This window comes from Bubalus bubalis, chromosome 11 (genome assembly GCF_019923935.1).
Source record: "Bubalus bubalis isolate 160015118507 breed Murrah chromosome 11, NDDB_SH_1, whole genome shotgun sequence".
NCBI classification, from domain to species: Eukaryota; Metazoa; Chordata; class Mammalia; order Artiodactyla; family Bovidae; genus Bubalus; species Bubalus bubalis.
The window spans coordinates 42,881,963-42,905,367 of record NC_059167.1 but is presented as its reverse complement, the minus strand read 5'-3'; the positions used below and the strand labels follow the sequence as shown (position 1 = coordinate 42,905,367).

General features: G+C 40.0%; 1 long non-coding RNA gene across 3 annotated transcripts in view; it reads right to left on the bottom strand.

Moving 5' to 3' along the window:
- Nucleotides 1–23,405, bottom strand: part of LOC123328043 — a 165,566-nt gene that overhangs the window by 10,054 nt on the left and 132,107 nt on the right. For 2 of the 3 annotated variants that reach the window (XR_006542773.2, XR_006542772.2), the window contains exons 3-4: nt 3,883–4,033; nt 823–899 (exon numbers count right to left, since the gene is read on the bottom strand). This is a non-coding gene — a long non-coding RNA (uncharacterized LOC123328043). The remainder of the gene's footprint in view (nt 1–822; nt 900–3,882; nt 4,034–23,405) is intronic. The other variant, XR_006542774.2, reaches the window with a different exon arrangement.

The window sequence follows — 23,405 nt, the reverse complement described above, 5'->3', positions numbered from 1 at the left end:
AGAGAGACAGCTCTGGGATGTGATCTGGTTAAGGTAGTAGTGGTCATTGTCAGCGTGTGCTTGGGCAGTGCTGCTCGAGTTTGCCACAGTGAGCCTCCCAGCCCAGTGTTCCAGCTCCACCCACTCCACACTGCAGCTGAGCATGGAGGCGGAGGCAGCCCAGATCACTGGCAGCAGCTCAGCCACCTCAGTTCCTGCAGCCACAAAGCCCTGACTCCAGCTCCAGACTGGTGAATGCCCCAGCCACTCCACATCATCATGTTGTACTAGATCTGGGACTAACAAGACAGGGAAGGGATGTGACCTTGGGCTGCATCCCAGTGGAGCTGCAGAGGCCTTCACAGGCAGCACATCATTCCTCTGTGAGTGTGGTGGTGGGGAGTGGGTGGGGGGCGGGGGCAGGGCACACACTCAGGGGGAATGGAGCCTGATTGGGCCCAACCAGCCCGGCTTCTACCCCATCACCTGGGGAGCAGACCCCGCCCCTGACAGGATGGTGACAGCCACAGAGCAGAGAGGAAATCCCACTTCATACCCAACACAGGCTTTACACCCTCCAATGCCAGCCACGCTCCCTGTCAAGGGGAAGACAGCCAGCACACCCTGAAGGAAGATGTGGCTGGTGTCCATATTAAAACCAGCCCTTTCACCAAAGATACCACACACAGTCTACACAGTGATGCTCCCATATAAAAATGCCCTTTAAGACCACAAAAGCTGTTTCTGTGTCTCTATGAATTTAGGAGAAAGTTAAATAAAATGAAAATGCATAAACCACTCCCAATAAGAAGAGCAAGAGAAATTCCATGAAACAGAACTCACCAGTGTACCAGATCCTGATTTCAAAAAGGTGGATTCATCTGCTGCTGCTGCTAAGTCACTTCACTCGTGTCCGACTACTGGGGTAATGGAAATAAAAGCAAACATAAATAAAGGGGACCTAATTAAACTTTAAAGCTTTTGCACAGTAAAGGAAACCACTGACAAAAAGATAACCTAGGAGAAATATTTCTAAGAAAAAATATTTGCAAGTGATATGACTGATAAAGGCTTAATTGTATAAGGTCAGGACCCCCACCCCTGAGAAGAATCAATTCAACATCAAAAACCATACAAGCCAATTAAACAATGGGTGGAAGAACTGATAGACAACTTTCTGAAGAGGAAATGCAGATGGCCAACAAACACATGAAAAAATGCTCAACATCGCTAATCATTAAAGAAGTGCAAATCAAAACCACAAGAGATATCATCTCACATCTGTCAGAATGACTATCATCAAAAAATCTACAAATAAGAAATGTTGTCAAGGATGTGGATGAAAGGGAATCCTTGTACGCCATAGGTGGGAATGTAAATTGCTTCTGCCACTGTGGAAAACAGTATGGAGATTTTTTAAAAAACTGAAAGAACTACCATGTGGACCCAGAGATTCCACTCCTGAGTATACATACAGAAAACCCCAAATCACTAATTCAAAAAGATACATGAACTCCAATGTTCACAGCAGCATTATTTACAATTGCTAAGACATGGAAGCAACCTATATGTCCATCAACAAATGAATGGATCAAGATGGTGTGGTATATATTTATACAATAGAATACTATTCAGAATGAATATTTGCCATTTGCAGCAACATGAATGGACTCAAAGGGCATTATCCTAAGTGAAATAAGTCAGACAAAGACAGAAGCTATATGATATAACTTATAGTGGAATATAAAAAAATAAACTAGTGAATATAACAAAAAAGAGGCATACTCACAAATAGTGGTTACCACAAACTATGCTATGCTAAGTCACTTCAGTCATGTCCGACTCTGTGCGACCCAATAGACGGCAGCCCACCAGGCTCCCCTGTCCCTGGGATTCTCCAGGCAAGAACACTGGAGTGGGTTGCCATTTCCTTCTCCAATGCATGAAAGTGAAAAGTGAAAGTGAAGTCGCTCAGTCGTGTCCGACTCTTAGCGACCCCATGGACTGCAGCCTACCAGGCTCCTCCGTCCATGGGATTTTCCAGGCAAGAGTACTGGAGTGGGTACCACAAACTAGTGGTTACCAATAGGGAGAGGATTTGGAGGAGTAATACAGAGGTGGAAGAGTGGGTAATACAAACCACTGGGTGTAAGAAAGGCTACAAGCACATACTGCACAGCATGGGGAGTATAGCCAATATTTTTTAATAATTAGAAATGGGGTATAACCTTTAAACGTTATATAGAAGTAAAAAATTTTTTTAAGTTACTCCTTAAATTTATATGGAATCACAAAAGACCCAGAATTTCCCAATCCTGAGGAAAAAGAACAAAACTGTGGGTATAATCCTTTCAGACTTCACATTCTATCTACTTCAAAGCTATAGTAACTGAAACAGTATTGGCACAAAAATAGATATAGAAATCAATGGAACTGGAGAGAAAACTTGGAGAGAAATTCACATGCTTATAGTTAATCTATGAGAAAGGAGACAAGATTATATAATGGAGAAAAGACAGTCTCTTCAATAAGTGGTGCTGGGAAAACTGGAAAGGCAAGCATAAAAGAATAAAATTAGAGCATTATCTAACACCACACACAGAAATAAACTCAGATGGAGTAAAGACCAAACATAAGACCTGATACTATAAAATTACTAGAGGAAAACATAGGTAGAACACTTTTTCACATAAATGGTAGCAATCCTTTTGGATCCAGCTCATAGACTAATGGAGAAAAAAACAAAAATAAATGGGACCTAATTAAACTCAAAAACTTTGGTATAGCAAAAGAAACCATAAACAAAACAAAGAGATAACCTACAGAATGGGAGAAAATATTTTCAAACGATGTGACCAACAAGGGATTAGTCTCCAAATTTTACAAATAGTTCATGTGGCTTGATATCAAAGAAATAGCCCAATCAAAAAATGGGCAAATGACCTAAATAGACATTTCTCCAAAGAAGGCATACAGACGGCCAAAAGGCCTATGAATATATACTCAACATTGCTAAGTATTAGAGAAGTGCAAATTAACACTACAATGAAGCATCATCTCACTCCAGTCAGAGTGAGTGAAGTGAAAGTTGGTCAGTTGTGTCTGACTCTCTGAGACACCAGGGACTGTAGCATGCCAGGCTCCTCTGTCCTTGGTGATTCTACAGGCCAAAGTACTGGAGTGGGTAGCAGTTCCCTTCTCCAGGGGATCTTCCCAACCCAGGGATCGAACCCAATCCTCCTGCATTGCAGGCGGATTATTTACCCACAGAGCCACCAGAGAAGCCCAAGAATACTGGAGTGGGTAGCTTTTCCCTTCTCCAAGGATCTTCCCAACCCAGGAATCAAACCGGGGTCTCCTGCATTACAAGCACATTCTTTACCAGCTGAGCTACCAGGGAAGCCCTGGTAAGTATTACAGAATGAAGTATCATGTCACTCCAGTCAGAGTGGCCATCATCAAACATTCTCCAAATAATAGATGCTGGAGAGGGTGTAGAGAAAAGGGAACCCAAGTACACTGCGGGTGGGAATGTAAATTGGTACAGCCGCTATAGAGAACAGTATGGAGTTTCCTTAAAAAAAACTAAAAATAGAACTACCATATGATCCAACAATCCCACTCCTAGGCATATATCCAGAGAAAACCACAATTCAAAAAGATACATGCACTTCAATGTTCATAGCAGCATTATTTACAATTGACAAGATATGGAAGTCACCTAAGTGTCCATCAACAGATGAAGAAAGAAAGAATATGTGGCAGGGTGTGTGTGTGTATATATACATATATAAAAATGCCAAGATTTCATTTTTTATGGTTAATATGTTCTTTATAGAGAGAAGACATAGAAGACATAAAAATGCACCAAAGCAAAAATTGCATGCTGAAAGTCAGACTCACCTTTCCTTGGTTCCCTTTTCTCCAGTAACGACTCAAGTCCTGAATGTTTGGTTGCTCTGCTTCAGTGAGACTACCACAGCACTAGGCCACCATTTTCTACCATATTTCCACGTTCCATGATTTGAAATGAGAAATGCCTTGGGGAGAAAAACTGTAAAATATGAGACTCTCTCAATGCATGAAGCTACTCTGAGATCTTGGCCCTCTAGTTCTGGCTGCAGCAATCCCACTGCTGGGCATATAGCCCCCAAAGGCAAAAACTCTAATAAAAAAGGTACATATACCCCAATGTTCATAGCAGCACTACTTACAATAGTCAAGAAATGAAAGCAACCCAAGTCCCCATCAACAGATGACTGGCTTAAAAAATGTCACACACACACACACACACACACACAATGAATTACAACTCAACCTAAGAAAAATGAAATATTGCTATTTCCAGCAACATGGATGGACCTAGATAATAATATGCTTAGGGAAATATGTCAGACAGAGAAAGACAAATACTGTATATCATCACTTATATGTGGAATCTAAAAAATATTACAAATGAATGTATATACAAAAGACAGACTTTTTGACATAGAAAACAAACTTATGATTACCAAAGAGGGGAGGGAGGGGCACAGGGACAAATGAGTGTAGGATGAACAGGCTGCTGTATATATAATATATATAAATAGTTAGGATTTATGGCTTACCAGAGGAATTATACTCAATATCTTGCAATAACCTATAATACAATCTAATCTGAAAAAGAAAGAACTGAATCACTATTCACCTGAAACTAACACAATATGGTAAATCAACTTCAATAAAAAAATAAATAAAAATTAAAAAAAAGACCAAATTGTGTTTCCTATTTTTCTCTCTCTCATTTGCCCCCATATATATCTATGATCTAAAGACAGAGAGGGGTGAAGAAAGCAAGAGATAAAGAAGGGACTGGAAAATGAGGGAGGGAGATAAGAGTTTCCAGATATATATCACTTAAGGTGATATGACTTCCTGCAAAATGAATTTAACTCCTCAAAGGAAAAAATATTAGATTGTATTTGAAAAACAAATAAAACCTCCTGCATAGTTAATGTGAGGTCAAGAAAATCTCATTAGCAAACTCTTGTAGTTTTCTGGTAGCATCTTTAGGGTTTTCTATGTCCAGTATCATGTCATCTGCAACAGTGACCGTTTTACTTCTTATTTTCCAGTTTGGATTCTTTTTATTTCCTTTTCTTCTCTGATTGCCATAGATAGGACTTCCAAAACCATGTTGAATAAAAGGGCAAGAGTGGACATCCTGGTATTGTTCCTGATCTCTGAGAAAATGCTTCTAACTCTTCATTGTAGAGAAGATGTGGTACATATATACAGTGAAATATTAGTCCTCCATTATAAAGAATGAAATCACACCATTTGCAGCAACATGGAAAGACCTGGAGATTATGACACTAAGTGAAGTAAGTCAGACAAAGACAAATATCTATGATATCACTTGTATGTGGAATCTAAAAAAAATAATAAATGAACTTATTTACAAAACAGAAACAGAATCACAGACTTGAAAACAAACTTATGGTTACCAAGGGGAGATGTGTGTTGCAGGGGATAAATTAAGAGTTTGGGATTAACATAAACACACTAACCATGTATAAAATAGATAATCAGTAAAAACCTACTGTATAGCACAGGGAACTCTATTCAGTATTCTGTAATAATCTATATGGGAAAATAATCTGAAAAAGAATGGATATATGTACATGTGTAAGTGAATCACTTTGCTGTATACCTGAAATACCACATTGTATATCTACTATACTCCAATACAAAATAAAAATTAAATTAAAAAAAGACAATTTCATTGGAATATGGGTCAGGAGCTCTGACTTCTTATGGCAGTGATGCTACTGATTGGTGTGAGGCGGGGCATGCCACCCAATCCCCTAGACCTTAGGGTCAGTTCATCAGTGGAGAAATTGGTCAGCATGGTCTCAAAGACAGTTTCTTATTCACACATTCTATGAGTTGGATCCTCCAGTACTGCCTGCTATATATTTGCAATTGTTTTTGATGGGAGGGAGGAAGGGAGGAAAGAAGAGTGAAAGGGGAAAAGATCAAACTGGATGCTCTCCTGAGGGCAGCGCTTGGCTCTGGCACTGGCTTCTGTCTCTCTAGTCCCTGGTGTCCTCCTATCTCCAGCTCTTTCTCAGTCTCACCTCATAGAGGTGCTAAACCCCAGAGTAGTGCTTCTGGCCGAGTCAGCTGAACACAGTTTCTTACTAGTGATTCACTGAGATCTTACAACTCCTTTCCTCTCTGCCATTTTTAGTATCAAAAGTATAAGGAAATAAAAGTAAGACACTCATGCAAGGTCAAAAGAGGGCCTCTTTAAAATTCTCAATACCTTATCCCTGGCCTTAGAGGAGATTCTTTGGGTCCCAGTCTCCTCAAGATTCAAGTTGAAACAACAGAACTTGAGCTATTTCCTTCATAGTTATATAGAATTTTTCAGTTTGTGTATTCTTTGAGCCTCACAGCAACCCTGTCTGGTGGGCAGAGTGATCGTGCTGAACTCACTTTTAGGAAGAGGGAACTAAGAAACAGAGAGGTTAAGTGCTTTGTCCAATGTCACACAGGAAGTAAAAGAGCTGAACTCACTGAGTGACAGCAAGTCTGCAGCTTCTTAGCCGCAGTTCTTCATTCTGGCACCAGGCTGTCCTCAGAGATCTGGGATATCTCCACAGTCTATCCTCCTAAACCAATCATTTTGCTTAAGGATACAGATTCAAGGAAGCAGTGCAAACAAGTTCAATGTATTTTGAAATGTGTATTTCAGGTGTTCTCTTTTCAATGAAAATTAGCAAGATTTCCACCTTTCCCTTATGCATTTCATGAAGTTATTAATAGATGGTGGTGGAGTATAGACAAGGAAAATGTGCCTGACACTATTTTTTTTTAATTACTAGGAAACAACAAATCAGAAAGGCTTTACTTCTGATTTTTACAGCAAGGAAAAATTTTTACTTATATTACTCTGTTAGTATGTGCACAAAATGCCTTGAGATTTATATAATCTAGTTACCTCAGTTAAATAACTCAGAATTACTATTTTAGGTTAAAAAAATTAGACACAAAGTTTAATAGTGGAAGAAGCCAGAAACGATGACGCCTTCTGGACTGCAAATGGCTTTTGTGGGTCAGGGATCAGATAATTATGTGAGGCCACAATTTTCCAATTTTTACATTAACATCTGGTATTAAATGTCTGCACTGTGCTCTACTGCGTCACATTTCATTCCTTGGTGAGAATTCATAAACTTTTGCAATTCTGTAGCCTAAGCATTTTGCCGAACTGCCTGGAAGCCAGAATTAAATGACCCATGTGTTTAAAAATGCTCATTGCAAAAGATCTGGAGGGTCCGGCTGGGCTGATCTGTAGGACTGGAGCTATGATTTAACCAAGAAAGCGGCCTATCTGTCCTCACGTTTCAAAATTTCCTGGCAGATCCATTCCTGTAACTGGTGAAAAATGCAAATCAGCTTGGAGCTGCATACGTAAATGTCCAGAGTTCAAAAAATAATCATGATGAGCTGGCCAGAAATCTCTGGCTATCTCAAGCTTGGTTCCCGTAAAGTTTATAAGGGCAAGTTTAAATTTTTAATAAACTGCATCCCTGGGTTTATAAAAAAAAAAAAATATGTTACTGGATCAGGATGCATAGTCAGATGATGGTGAACTTACTTTGGAAGTAATGATCAAGGAGAAATGTAGTCGCTTCATCTTTGTCACAAATATTTCTATGTTCCCTGTCTTCCTGAATGAGCAGAGAGGAGGATGTTCCTCTGATGTTGATGATTTTACTTCTGGTCCCCTCTCTGCCGCTCCCCTCAGTGTGCAGCACTGTATGAATATGTAAGTACAAACTAATGGACAGAGGTTGGATGGGAATTACACTGACTCTAACACATCCTCAGAAACTGTTTTGAATAAAATCTGTATTACTTTCTTGAGACGATGACACTTTTATTAAGTAATGGTTGAAAAAGAATTAATTTGGGATCATGATTAGGTGATTGGGAGAGATATTAAAATCATCATCAATGTATTCAGCAAGGACACTGACCAGTAAGGATGGACAGAATCATGAATGACTGATGCTTGCCTACTGTTAATTGTGGCTGGCATTCAGCCCTATTCTGATCACATGCTAACTCACATATGGAAACTGTACCTATTTTTCTTTATAATGTGCCTACTTGGTCTGATCCCTGGGTTGGGACGATCCCCTGGAGAAGGGAAAGGCCACCCACTCCAGTTTTCTGGCCTGGAGAATTCCATGAATTGTATAGTCCATGGGGTTGCCAAGAGTCAGACATGACTGAACGACTTTCACTTTACTTGGTCTGAACTAGATAAAAACAAAATTTCTAAGCTAAGTAATTCATAGATACTATATGGCAGGTCAAAATATTTTCTTGGTATTGCTGTGCTATACCAGCTAATTGTTTATATTTCCTAAAGCTATGTGTTTTGAACAACAGGAATAGTTTCTAACTGTATAGCATTAATGACAAACTGTCCTGAGGTATTGTGAATGGTTTCTTATCTTTATGAATTACTGACATTATTGGTAAAATATTTTTATAAATAAAAATCTTATAAATAATTATGTAGCTCATACCAGAAAAACAAAAGGCCCAATCAAAAAGTGGGTAGAAGACCTAAACAAACATTTCTCCAAAGAAGACATACAGATGGCTAACAAACACATGAAAAGATGCTCAATGTCACTCATTATTAGAGAAATGAAAATAAAAACTACAATGAGGTATCACCTCACAGTGATCAGAAAGGCCCATCATCAAAAAAAATCTACAAACAATAAATGCTGGAGAGGATGTGGAGAAAAGAGAGCCCTCTTGCACTGTGGGTGGGAATGTAAATTGATACGGACAGTATGGAAATTCCTTAAAAACTAGGAGTAAAAGTACCATATGACTCAGTAATCCCATTACTGGGCCTATACCCTGAGAAAACCATAATTGAAAAAGACACATGAACCCCAGTGTTCACTGAAGCACTCTTTACAATAGCCAGGACATGGAAGCAACCTAGATGTCCATTGACAGATGAATGGATAAAGAAGCTGTGGTGTATACACACACACACACACACACACACACACACACACACACACACAATGGAATATTACTCAGCCATAAAAAGGAATGTATTTGATTTGAGTCAGTTCTAATGAAGTGGACGAACCTAGGGCTTATTATACAGAGTGAAGTAAGTCAGAGAGAGAAATACAAATATATTAATGCATATATACATGGAATCTAGAAAGCTGATACTAATGAACCTATTTGCAGGGCAGCAATGAGATGCAGACATAGAGAACAGACTTGTGGACATGGACTGGGGGAAGGAGAGGGTGGGACAACTGGAGAAAGCAGCATGGAAACATATGCACTACCATGTGAAAAGCAGATAGTGGGAACTTGCTGTTTGATGCAGGGAACTCAACATGGGGATTAAAAGAGGGGTCGGATGGGGAGGGAGATTCAGGAGTCAGGGGAGATATGTATACCTATGGCTGATTAATGTCTGACAGAAACTAACACAATATTGCAAAGCAATAATCCTTCAATTAAAAAATTAAATATATACATAACTGAAAAAAAAAGAAAAAAAAAAAAACAGTTATGGTTCAGGACTTCAGAGCAATAGTCCTTGTTCCTGTAACTTTGTTTGTGACCAGCTGGGAGAGCCAGACACCAACAGAGGTGACATGGGAACCATGGAAATAATGACATTCACTAGGGACCAAGAACTAGGCCCTCTCCTGGCTCCTGGCACCAAGTAAGAGCTGAGATTTTTATAGAAGCCAGGGGATGTATGGAAAGACTAGAGGTTGAGAGCTAGCCTAACTGGATATAGAAAGATAAAAGAATGTGATACTATCAGATCAGATAAGATCAGTTGCTCAGTCATGTCCGACTCTTTGCGACCCCGTGAATCGCAGCACGCCAGGCATCCCTGTCCATCACCATCTCCCGGAGTTCACTGAGACTCACATCCATCGAGTCAGTGATGCCATCCAGCCATCTCATCCTCTGTCATCCCCTTCTCCTCTTGCCCCCAATCCCTCCCAGCATCCGAGTCTTTTCCAATGAGTCAACTCTTCGCATGAGGTGGCCAAAGTACTGGAGTTTCAGCTTTAGCATCATTCCTTCCAAAGAAATCCCAGGGCTGATCTCCTTCAGAATGGACTGGTTGGATCTCCTTGCAGTCCAAGGGACTCTCAAGAGTCTTCTCCAACACCACAGTTCAAAAGCATCAATTCTTCGGTGCTCAGCCTTCTTCACAGTCCAACTCTCACATCCATACATGACCACAGGAAAAACCATAGCCTTGACTAGATGGACCTTTGTTGGCAAAGTAATGTCTCTGCTTTTGAATATGCTATCTAGGTTGGTCATAACTTTCCTTCCAAGGAGTAAGCGTCTTTTAATTTCATGGCTGCAGTCACCATCTGCAGTGATTTGGGAGCCCAGAAAAATAAAGTCTGACACTGTTTCCACTGTTTCCCCATCTATTTCCCCTGAAGTGATGGGACCGGATGCCATGATCTTCGTTTTCTGAATGTTGAGCTTTAAGCCAACTTTTTCACTCTCCACTTTCATTTTCATCAAGAGGCTTTTTAGTTCCTCTTCACTTTCTGCCATAAGGGTGGTGTCATCTGCATATCTGAGGTTATTGATATTTCTCCCGGCAATCTTGATTCCAACTTGTGTTTCTTCCAGTCCAGCGTTCCTCATGATGTACTCTGCATATAAGTTAAATAAACAGGGTGACAATATACAGCCTTGACGAACTCCTTTTCCTATTTGGAACCAGTCTGTTGTTCCATGTCCAGTTCTAACTGTTGCTTCCTGACCTTCATACAAATTTCTCAAGAGGCAGATCAGGTGGTCTGGTATTCCCATCTCTTTCAGAATTTTCCACAGTTTATTGTGATCCACATAGTCAAAGGCTTTGGCATAGTCAATAAAGCAGAAATAGATTCTTTTCTGGAACTCTCTTGCTTTTTCCATGATCCAGCGGATGTTGGCAATTTGATCTCTGGTTCCTCTGCCTTTTCTAAATCCAGCTTGAATATCAGGAAGTTCACGGTTCACGTATTGCTGAAGCCTGGCTTGGAGAATTTTGAGCATTACTTTACTAGCATGTGAGATGAGTGCAATTGTGCGGTAGTTTGAGCATTCTTTGGCATTGCCTTTCTTTGGGATTGGAATGAAAACTGACCTTTTCCAGTCCTCTGGCCACTGCTGAGTTTTCCAAATTTGCTGGCATATTGAGTGCAGCACTTTCACAGCATCATCTTTCAGGATTTGGAATAGCTCAACTGGAATTCCATCACCTCCACTAGCTTTGTTTGTAGTGATGCTTTCTAAGGCCCACTTGACTTCACATTCCAGGATGTCTGGCTCTAGGTCAGTGATCACACCATTGTGATTATCTGGGTCGTGAAGATCTTTTTTGTACAGTTCTTCTGTGTATTCTTGCCACCTCTTCTTAATATCTTCTGCTTCTGTTAGGTCCATACCATTTCTGTCCTTTATCGAGCCCATCTTTGCATGAAATGTTCCTTTGGTATCTCTGATTTTCTTGAAGAGATCCCTAGTTTTTCCCATTCTGTTGTTTTCCTCTATTTCTTTGCATTGATCACTGAAGAAGGCTTTCTTATCTCTTCTTGCTATTCTTTGGAACTCTGCATTCAGATGTTTATATCTTTCCTTTTCTCCTTTGCTTTTTGCTTCTCTTCTTTTCACAGCTCTATACATCTCCAAATTTCTGTGGAACAAACCCAGATCCATTGAGTAATTCTTTGACTTGCTATTTTGTATAGTAATCATTATTATTAGCTCATTCTGAGAAGTTCTAAGATGAGATATGTGTGTCCAGTCCAAGCTGCCTGTAGGTCTCTTGTGCTCTTTATCACTCCACATGTATCCCCAACCCTCCTCCTTTTAGCTACACTGTGGTGGTGTTCCTTGGTCCATCCACCCATTAGGCTGAAATCAAGGGTATCAGATCTAAACCCCCAAAGGCTATTCTCAATTATATACTCATCAACTGCTGCTTAGCCTTCACTTTTGGCTTTCTATCTGATCCTCCAGGCCTGAGGACTTTCTCCAAAATAGCACCATAGAGCAGTCAGAGGCATTTAGTTGACTTGCTGCTGGATGGGAGGGCTCCAAGGTTAAAAAAAAAAAAAAAAAAAAAAAAGACATGGGGTGGAGCAAATGAGTAGAGTGCCTTCCCTGAGTCCTGGACACCTGGGCAGCTCCAAAGAGGAACTATATTTCTTTGGATATCAGTGATAATTGAGACAGTGTTGTAAGGTGGGTAGTTTGTCTTGAGCATCGTCCTTCCCTCAGTCTGTACTCTTTTCACCACCCAGTGCCTGCTTCCACCTTTTGAGAATATGTTGAGTCAGTCTCTTCCTCATGAAAGCATCTCAAATATTTGAAAACAGGTGCTCTTCCTTCTGGCCTCCTCTCTTCTCTGAGTTATACTGCAGGTTCTTTTGACTGACTGTAGTCTTTAAAGTGATCTGTGGTCTGATAATGGAAGTTGGAATCATCCGTAATCTCTAAAATGTTTTCATCTTCCCTGAGAACCTTGTCAAGATCTGGAAGGGGCTACTTTGAAGCTGAAAAAATATGGACAAATATGATGAGAGGGGTGTTAAAATACAAAGATGATGATGAGAGGGGTGTTAAAAGCTCTCATCTACATAGTCAAGGTGGTTTCCCTAATACTAGTGCTTAGTGGGGATAGTCCTGGGTGTCCTTGGCATAAACAAGTTGATGAACAGTATCAAGATGGTGGAATAGGAGGATGTGGAGCCCACCTTTCCACACAAAAGACATTAAAAATATGTCAAAACATATGGAACAATCCACATGAAAAACTAATGGAAACTGGCAGAACTTCTATGCAACCAAACCTGTGAGAAAGATCTCCATGTAAATGGGTGCATGCTAAGTCACTTTCAGTTCAATTCAGTCGCTCAGTCATGTCCAACTCTTTGCGACCCCGTGAATCGCAGCACACCAGGACTCCCTGTCCATCACCAACTCCTAGAGTTCACTCAGACTCACGTCCATCGAGTCAGTGATGCCATCCAGCCATCTCATCCTCTGTCGTCCCCTTCTCCTCCTGCCCCCAATCCCTCCCAGCATCAGAGTCTTTTCTATTGAGTCAACTCTTTGCATGAGGTGGCCAAAGTACTGGAGTTTCAGCTTTAGCATCATTCCTTCCAAAGAAATCCCAGGGCTGATCTCCTTCAGAATGGACTGGTTGGATCTCCTTGCAGTCCAAGGGACTCTCAAGAGTCTTCTCCAGCACCACCGTTCAAAAGCATCAATTCTTTGGCACTCAGCCTTCTTCACAGTCCAACTCTCACATCCATACATGACCACAGGAAAAACCATAGCCTTGACTAGATGGACCTTTGTTGGCAAAGTAATATCTCTGCTTTTCAATATGCTATCTAGGTTGGTCATAACTTTCCTTCCAAGGAGTAAGCATCTTTTCATTTCACTTTAGTTGTGTCCAATTCTTTGTGACTCTATGGACTGTAGCCCACCAGGTTCCTCTGTCCATGGGATTCTCCAGGCAAGAATATTGGAGTGGGTTGCCATGCCCTCCTCCAGGGGATCTTCCTGATCTGGGCAGGTGGATTCTTTTACTGCTGAGCCATCAGAGAAGCCTGTGTAAATGGGTACCATGGAGAAAAGACAAAGTCTAAACCTCTGTCCCTGGGAGGGATCTGAGAGGGAGAATAGGTCCACAAAGATGAACCCTCACCTTGGCGAGTGAGTAGGTGAAACCACAGACTGGGCCTCCCAGTCCTGTGGTCTACATGGAGGAGACAAGCCTCCTTGGCTGTTGAGAGAGCTGTTGGAACAAAAGAAAGGACTGGGGAAGCCTAGACTTTACCTGCAAAGAATGTGTGAGTACTGGCTTGCCAACAATCAGGGAGGAAAGAACTTTGCACTAGTGGCTGCTGCCTCACCATGCTCCTGAATCCAAGCGGGGCAAACACCCTGGCCCTGTTCATTCCCCACCATAACTTAGTGTGGGATCTGAGACAGCCAAGCACTGGGAAAAGACTTGGTATAGCTAGTCAGAGACAGCCCGAGGGCCTGGAATGCAGCTGGGGTGGGACAGTAGCAGGCATTGTCAAAGATTACAGTAGCACTGGAACTGGTGCACTTTGGTCCCTGCTCCTGTCCCCACTCCAACCCAACAAAGGCTCTGGCCCTGCTCACTCCATGCCGCAACTTGGCTTGAGGTCTGAGCCAGGTGGGCCCAGGGGGAACACTTGGTCTAGCTGCTCAGGGAGAGCCCAGGGAGCCTGGGATGTTGTCCAGGTGGGGCGATGGTGGCCATTGTTGGTGCTTTCTCAGGTGGTGCAGCAGGAGATAACCTGCATGCCACGATCCATCTTCCAGCCAGTGAGTGCTTTGACCCTCTCCCTCACACCACAGCCTTGTAAAAGATCTGAGATGAACATATGGGAGAAGGGATGTGATTAGCTGTGTTCTAGTGGAACCACAGATGGCTACACAGGTAGCACATTAGTCCTCTGTGAGCTCACGGGCCTCAACTGGCTTCAGTGATCACCTCCTCTGAGGCACGGCAGGCATTCAAGGGAAATGGAGCCTGATCAAGTCCGAACTTCAGGATTTCTATTCCAACATGTGGTGAGCAGATCTGGTCCCTGACAGGGTAGCAACAGCCATGGAGCAAGAAAAAGTCCTGCCTCACACGCTTCATAGGCTTTAGATCCCCCAATACCAACCACATCCCTATCAGGGTATAGTGGCCAACACACTCTGAGGGAAGACATGGCTCGTATCCTTATCAAAACTATGTCTTGCATCCAACACATTGGTCACACACAGTCTACATAGTGATGCTCCCACATAAAAACACCTCTTCAAGAGCACAATAGTTAACTATTTCTCCTAAATTCCTAGAGACTGAGAAAGTTAAGTAAAATTAAAAGGCAGGGGAACAACTCCCAATTAAGAGAACAAGCAAAATCCCCTGCAAGAACAAATAAAACAAAGCTCACCAGTATATCAGGTCCCGAGTTCAAAAAGCTGGTAATAGAAATGCTAACTAAAAGGATTACTGAAAGAAACAGGGATCACTAAAACAAGGAATTGGAAACTATCAGGATAAGCAAACAAAAAAATTAATTTCTAAGATTAAAAAACAATCTAGAAGCAATGGATAGCTGACTAAATGAGACAAAAGAATGAATCGGTGATCTGGAAGACAGGATAGTGGAAATCAGCCAATTAAAACAGCAGACAGAGAGACAAACAAAAAAAAAAGAAGCAACATTTAAGATCTACAGGTTAATATAAAACATGCCAACCTACACATAACAGGGAATCCAGGAGAAGAGAGAAAATGGTATCAAAACGTATTTAAAGAAATTATGTTCTTTTTAGCCGTCCATTCTTTGGAGAAATGTTTATTTAGATCTTCTGCTCATCTTTTGATTGGGTTGTTTGCTTTTTTGATATCAAACTGCATGAGCTGTTTGTATGTTTTGGAGAGTAATTCCTTGATGGTCACTTTATTTGCATATATTTTCCTCAATTCTGTGGGTTGTCTTTTTATTTATTGTTTCCTTTGCTGTGCAAAAACTTTTAAGTTTAATTAGGTCCCATTTGTTTATTTTTGTTTTTATTTTCAATATTCTAGGAGGTGGATCCAAAAAGATTGCTGGAATTTATGTCAAAGAATGTTCTGCCTCTGTTTTCAACTAAGAGTTTTACAGTATCTGGTCTTATGTTTGGCTCTTTAATTCATTTTGAGTTTATTTTTGTATAATATATTAGAGAATGTTCTAATTCCATTCTTTATATATGGCTGTCCAGTTTTCCCAGCACCACTTATTAATAAGACTGTCTTTTCTCCGTTGTGCATTCTTGCCTCCTTTGTCATAGATTAATTGACCATAGGTGCATGAGTTTATTAGTAGGCTTTCTATCCTGTCCCGTTGATCTATATTTCTGTTTTGGTACCAATACCATGCTGTTTTGGTTACTGTAGCTTTGTAGTGTGGTTTGAAGTCAGGGAGTTTGATTCCTCCAGCTCCATTTTTCTTTCTCAGGATTGCTGTGGCTATTTGGGGTCATTTGTGTTTCCATACACATTAAAAAACATTCTAGGTATGTGAAAAAGGCCATTGGAAATTTGATAGGGATGATATTGAATCTTGGGTAGTAAAGTCACTTTGACAATATTGATTCTTCCAATCCAAGAACATGATATAGCTTTCTGTTTGTATCATCTTCAATTTCTTTCATTAGTGTCTTATAGTTTTCAGAGTACAGGTCTTTTGCCTCCACAGGTAGGTTTGTTCCTATATATTTTATTCTTTTTGATGAGATGGTAAATGGATTGTTTCCTTAGTTTCTGTTTCTAGTCTTTTGTCGTTTGTGTATAGAAGTGCAAGAGATTTCTGTGTATTAATTTTGTACCTGTATCTTTACTAAATTCACTCATGAGCTCTAGTGATTTTCTCACAGCATCTTTAGGATTTTCTGTATATAGTATCATGTCATCTGCAAACAATGACAGTTTTACCTCTTTTCCAATTTGGATTCTGTTTATTTCTTTTTCTTCATTGATTGGAATAGCTAGGATTTTCAAAACTATGTTGAATAAAGGTGGCAAGAGTGGACATTCTTGTCTTGTTCCTGATCTGACAGAAAACACTTTAAGCTTTTCACCATTGAGTATGATGTTTTCTTTGTCATATATAGTCTTTATCATGTTGAGGTAGGTTCCCTTTATGCTGACTCTCTGGAGAATATTTTTCATAAATGGGTATTGAATTTTATCAAAAGATTTTCTGCATCTACTGAGATATTCATATGGTTTTTATTCCTCAGTCTGTTACTGTGGTGAGTCACACAAATTGATTTGCAGATATTGAAAAGTCCTTTCATCTCAGGGATAAATCACCTTGATCATGGTGTATGATCCTTTAATATATTGTTAGATTTGGTCTGCTAGTATTTTGTTGAGGATTTTGGGTTCTGTATTCATCAGTGATATTAGAAAAATGCTCAACATTGCTACTTATTAGAGAAAAGGAAATCAAAACTATAATGAAGTATACACACGAGTCAGAATGACTGTCACCAAAAATCTACAAACAATAAATGCTGGAGAGGGTGTGAAGAAAAGGGAACCCTTCAAAACTGTTGGTGGGAATGTAAATTGGTACAACCACTATGGATAACAGTATGGCAGTTTCTTAAAAAACTAATAATGGAACTAACATAAGATCCAGGAATTCCACTCAAGGTCATATATCTGGAGAAAATTATAATTTGAAAAAATGCATGCACCCTGATGTTCATTGCAGCACTATTTGCCACAGCCAAGACCTGGAAGCAACCTAAATATCTATTGGCAGAGGAATGGATAAGGAAGATGTGGTACATAAGTATAATTGAATATTACTCAGCCATAAAAAAGAATGAAATAATGCCATTTGTAGCAAATCGATGGACCCAGAGATTGTCATACTGAGTGAAGTAAGTCAGACAGAGAAAGATAAATATCATATGATATCACTTCTATGTGGAATCTAAAAAATTATACAAATGAACTTATTTACAAAACAGAAATAGACTCTCAGACTTCAAAAACAAACTTATGATTACCAAAGGGGAAAGGTTGCGGGGGATAAATTAGTAATTCGGGATTAACATATATACACTACTATATATAAAATAGATAATAAACAAGGACTTACTCTATGTCACAGGAAACTCTACTCAAAATTCTGTAATAGCCTATATGGGAAAAGAATCTGAAAAAGAATGGATATAACTGAACCAGTTTGCTGCACACTTGAAACCAATACAACACTGTAAATCAACTATACTCCAAATAAAAATTATATTAAAAATTATGGCCCCAAACTTCCCAAACCTAAAAAGGAAACATGTATCCTGGTACAGGAAGCACAGAGGGTCTCAAACAAGACAAACCCAAGCAGTCCCATGCCAAGACATGTCAAAATTAATATGGCAAAAGTTAGACATAAAAGAGGATTCTAAAGGCAGCAGGAAACAAACAAGGAGTCACTTATAAGGAACCCTCATAAGCTTATCAACTAATTTCTCTGCAGAAACTTTGCAGGCCAGAAGGGAGTGGCATGATGTATCCCAAGCCCTGAAGGGGAAAACCCTGCAACATAGGATACTCTACTCTGAAATATTATAATTTAGAATAGAGAGATAAAATATTTCTCAGACAAGCAAAAGATAAAAGGATTCAGCAATACTAAACATACCCTAAAAATAAATATTTAAGGGTCTTCTCTAAATAGCAAAGAAGAAAGAATCTATAAGAAAGGGAAAGCCACTATAGGAAAGGCAGATATAAAGTAAGGAATGAAGATTATATAAATAATCAGTACATACATTAAAAAATATAAAAAATTTAAAAGTGATTATAACTACAATAAGCAGTAAAAGTATAAGCATGAATATATAAAATAGGACATCAAACACAAAATGTAGAGAGCACTTAATAATAGATCTTTGAGAACGTGTTTGAACTTGAATGACTAAGAGTTTAAAGCAAGTTGGTATAGTTATGGACCAACATACATGACCCTCAGTTCAGTTCAGTTGCTCAGTCGTGTCCGACTATTTGTGACCCCATGAATCGCAGCACGCCAGGCATCCCTGTCCATCACCAACTCCCAGAGTTCACTCAAACTCACGTTCATCGTGTTGGTGATGCCATCCAGCCATCTCATCCTCTTTCGTCCCCTTCTCCTCCTGCCCCCAATCCCTCCCAGCATCAGAGTCTTTTCCAGTGAGTCAACTCTTTGCATGAGGTGGCCAAAGTACTGGAGTTTCAGCTTTAGCATCATTCCCTCCAAAGAAATCCCAGGGCTGATCTCCTTCAGAATGGACTGGTTGGATCTCCTTGCAGTCCAAGGGACTCTCAAGAGTCTTCTCCAACACCACAGTTCAAAAGCATCAATTCTTCGGCGCTCAGCTTTCTTCACAGTCCAACTCTCACATCCATACATGACCACTGGAAAAAGCATAGCCTTGACTAGATGGACCTTTGTTGGCAAAGTAATGTCTCTGCTTTTGAATATGCTATCTAGGTTGGTCATAACTTTCCTTCCAAGGAGTAAGCGTCTTTTAATTTCATGGCTGCAGTCACCATCTGCAGTGATTTTGGAGCCCAGAAAAATAAAGTCTGACACTGTTTCCACTGTTTCCCCATCTATTTCCCATGAAGTGATGGGACTGGATGCCATGATCTTCGTTTTCTGAATGTTGAGCTTTAAAAGCTAAGTTTTACACTCTCTACTTTCACTTTCATCAAGAGGCTTTTTAGTTCCTCTTCACTTTCTGCCATAAGGGTGGTGTCATCTGCATATCTGAGGTTATTGATATTTCTCCCAGCAATCTTGATTCCAGCTTGTGCTTCTTCCAGCCCAGCGTTTCTCATGATGTACTCTGCATATAAGTTAAATAAACAGGGTGACAATATACAGCCTTGATGTACTCCTTTTCCTATTTGGAACCAGTCTGTTGTTCCATGTCCAGTTCCAACTGTTGCTTCCTGACCTGCATATAGGTTTCTCAAGAGGCAGGTCAGGTGGTCTGGTATTCCCATCTCTTTCAGAATTTTCCACAGTTTATTGTGATCCACACAATCAAAGGCTTTGGCATAGTCAATAAAGCAGAAATAGATGTTTTCCTGGAACTCTCTTGCTTTTTCGATATCCAGTGGATGTTGGCAATTTGATCTCTGGTTCCTCTGCCTTTTCTAAAACCAGCTTGAACATCTGGAACTTCATGGTTCACGTATTGCTGACATGACCCTATGGTAACCTAAATCAAAAACATACAATAGAATCATAAAAATCAAAAGAAAGGAACTCAAGCATATTGCAAAAGAAAATCATCGAATCACAACAGAAAAAAAGAAGAACAAAGAGAACTACAAAAGCCACGGGGAATCATGGAACAAAATGGCTCTAAAATACATACCAATCAATAACCACTTCTCATAGCAACAGAATAAATGTTTTGATCAAAAGACAGAGTGGCTGATTGGATTAAGAAAAAAACACCAAATATCTGCAATAAGCTGCCAGTAAGTGACTCATTTCATGGTAAAAACCACACCCAGAATGACAATGATGGGATGGAATAAAAATATTTCATGCAAATGGAAGCAACAGGAAAGCTGAGGTAGCAATACCCATATCAGACAAAATAGACCTTAAAACAAAGGCTTTAACTAAAGAAAAAGAAAGGCATTATGTAATTTTAAAGGGATCAGTACAAGAAGATATTATAATTTTTAACATGTATTCTTGCCTGGAGAACTCCCATGGACAAAGGAGCCTGGTGGGCTACAGTCCATGGTGTTGCAAAGAGTTGGACATGACTGAGCGACTAAGCATAGCACAGCATGCACACAATACATGAGTATCTCCATATTTAGATAAAATACTAAGAGACATGAGAGAAATAGACAATAATACAGTAATAATAGGAGATTTTTAACACCTCACTGACATCAATAGATCATCCAAACAGAAATTCAGCAAGGCAACAAAGGCCATAAATGACACTACAGATGAGTTGGGTTTAATTACTATCTACAGGAAACTACATCCAAAAGTGCCTTCATGGAACACTGCCTTCTCATGATGAAGAGGCTTGCGTAGCTCAATGATGTTATGAGCCATGCCGTGTAGTGCCACCCAAGACAGACAGGTCAGAGTGGAGAGTTCTGACAATGCATGGTCCACTGAAGAAGGGAATGGCAAGACAGTCAAGTATTCTTGCCATGAGAACCCCATGAACTGTTTAAAAAGGCAAAGAGATGTGACACCCAAAGATGAGCACCCCCCCCCCCCAGGTCAAAAGGTGTCTAATATGCTACTGGGGAAAAGTGAAGGACAATTACTAATAGCTCCAGAAAGAATGAAGTGGCTGGGCCTAAGTGGAACAATGCTCAGTTGTGGATGTGTCTGGTGATGAAAGTAAAATCCAATGCTGTAAAAAAACAGTGTTGCTTAAGAACCTGGAATGATAGGTCCATGAATCAAGATAAATTAGATGTGGTCAAGCAGGAGATGGCAAGAATAAACATCAACATCTTAGGAATCAGTGAACTAAATGATTGGGAATGGGCAAATTTAATTCAGATGATCATTATATCTACTACTGTGGGCAAGAATTCTGTAGAAGAAATGGAGAAGCTCTCATAATCAGCAAAAGAGCCTGAAATGCAGTACTTGGGTGCAACCTCAAAAACTGCAGAATGATCTCAGTTTGTTTTCATGGCAAACCATTCAACATGACAGTAATCGAAGTCTATGCCTAAACCACTGATGCTGAAAAAGCTGAAGTTGAGCAGTTCTATGAAGACCTACCTGACCTTCTAGGATGAAGACCAAAAAAAATATGTCCTATTCATCACAGGGGACTGGAATGCAAAAGTAAAAAGCCGAGAGATACCTGGAATAACAGGCAAGTTTGGCCTTGGAGTACAAAAGGAACCAGGGCAAAGGCTAACAAAATTCTGCCAAAAGAATGCACTGGTCATAGCAAACACCCTTTTTCAACAACACAAGAGGTGACTTTACATATGGATATCACCAGATGGTTAATACCAAAATCAGACTGATTACATTCTTTGTAGCCAAAGATGGGGAAGGACTATCCAGTCAGCAAAAACAAGACCTGGAGCTGAATGTGGCTCAGATCATCAGCTCCTTAAAGCAAAATTCAGGCTTAAACTAAATAAAGCAGGGAAAACCATTAGGCCACTCAGTTATGACCTAAATCAAATCCCCTATGATTATACAGTGGCGGTAACAAATAAATTTAATGGGTTAGATCTGGTAAACAGAATGCCTGAAGAACTATGGACAGAAGTTCATAACACTGTACAGGAAGCACTGACCAAAATCATCCCAAAGAAAAAGAAATGCAGAAAGGCAAAATGGTTGTCTGAGGAGGCTTTACAAATATCTGAGGAAAGGAGAGAAGTGAAAAGAAAAGGAGAAAGGGAAAGGTACCCCCAACTGAATGCAGAGTTCCAGAGAATAATGAGAGATGAGAAGGCTTTATTCAATGAACAATGCAAAATAATAATAATAATAGAGGAAAACAACAGAAGGGGAAAGAGTAAAAATCTCTTCAAGAAAATTGGAGCTATCAAAGGAATATTTCATGCAAAGATGGGCACAATAAAGGATATAAACCATAAAGACCTAATAGAAGCAGAAGAAATCAAGAAGTGATGGCAAGGATATACATAAGAACTGTACAAAAAAGATCTTAATGACCCAGATAACCACAGTGGTATGGCCACTCACCTAGAGCCAGACACCCTTCAGTATGAAGTCAAGTGGACCTTAGGAAGCACTCCTGCAAATAAAGCTAGTGAAGGTGATGGAATTCCAGCAGAGCTATTTAAAATCCTAAAAGTTAATCCTATTAAAGTGCTGCACTCAATATGTCAGGAAATTTGGAAAACCCAGCAGTGGCTACAGGACTGGAAAAGGTCAATCATTATACCAACTCCCAAGAAGGGCAGTGCTAAAGAACTTTCAAACTACTAGACAATTGCACTTAAGATTATGCTCATAATCCTTAAAGTGAGGTTTCAGCAATACTTGAATTGAGAAATTCCAGATGTACAAGCTGGGTTTAGAAAAGGTAGAGGAATCAGAAATCAAACTGCCAACATTCTCTGTATCATAGAGAAAGCAAGGGAATTCCAAAGAAACATCTACCTCTGCTTCATTGATTACACTATAGCCTTTGACTGTGTGGAGCATAACAAACTGTGGGAAACTCTTAAAGAGATGGGAATACCAGAACACCTTACTTTTCTCCTGAGAAACCTGTATGCAGTTCAAGAGGCAACAGTTAGAACATTACATGACACAACTAAGTGGTTCCAAATTGGGAAAGGAGAATGAGAAGTCTGTATATTGTCACCTGTTTATTTAAATTACATGCAGAGTACATCATGCAAAATGCTGGGGTGGATGAGTTACAAGCTGGAATCAAGATTGCCAGAAGAAATGTCAACAACCTCAGACATGCAGATAATTCCACTCTAATGGCAGAAAGTGAAGAGGAACTAAAGAGTCTCTTGATGAGAGTGAAAGAAGAGAGTGAAAAAGCCAGATTAAAACTCAACATTAAAAAGACTAACATCTTGGCATCCAGTCCCATCACGTCATGGCAAATAGAAGGGGAAATGGTGGAAGCTGTGACAGATTTCCTCTTCTTGGGCTCTAAAATCACTGCGGATTTTACTACAGCCAGTAAATTAGAAGACAGTTGCTTCTTGGAAGGAACGCAATGACAAGCCTAGACAGTGTATTAAAAAGCAAAGACATCACTCTATC